The following is a 503-nucleotide window of genomic DNA, read 5'->3' as shown; positions in this document are numbered from 1 at the left end:
CCTGCGGGCGATGGAGCGGCGCGGGGGGCGTTGCCCTGGGCCTCCTTCACGCGTCTGCTTTTTGGGTCAGAAAGCAAAGAAAACCGCGTTCGCGTAGCTTAGAAGCGCGGGGGGGCGATGGGGTCAGTCGCGCCTCCCTTCCTGTGCTCCAAGCCAACACCCCGGCTTCGCAGCCGGGACGGCGCGCGTGGAAAAGCGGTTTGTAGCGACTGGTTTTCCCAGCGCCGCAGCCGCGGAAAAGTCGCGATGGGAAACAAAAGCGAAGCGTGCTTCCCGGTTTGGTAGCGTTTAGTCCTGAGCTGAGCTGTTAGGATCGGGGATGGTGGAAACGAGGCCATTTCCCGCTTGTCCCCTGTTACCTGGTAAAGTTTTAGCAGCCATAAGCATCTAAAGGCAAACGATGGAACATCTCCCGATGTGAGTCATTTGTGTATTTTTGAAATGCTCGTCTCCGTTTCTGTAAGTTGTTTTTCAAGGCGGATGTTCCTTTCTTTTTCTTGTTT

This window comes from Eurypyga helias, unplaced genomic scaffold, assembly GCF_000690775.1.
Source record: "Eurypyga helias isolate BGI_N326 unplaced genomic scaffold, ASM69077v1 scaffold23614, whole genome shotgun sequence".
Taxonomy (NCBI): Eukaryota; Metazoa; Chordata; class Aves; order Eurypygiformes; family Eurypygidae; genus Eurypyga; species Eurypyga helias.
Note: the sequence above shows the minus strand (reverse complement) of the source record.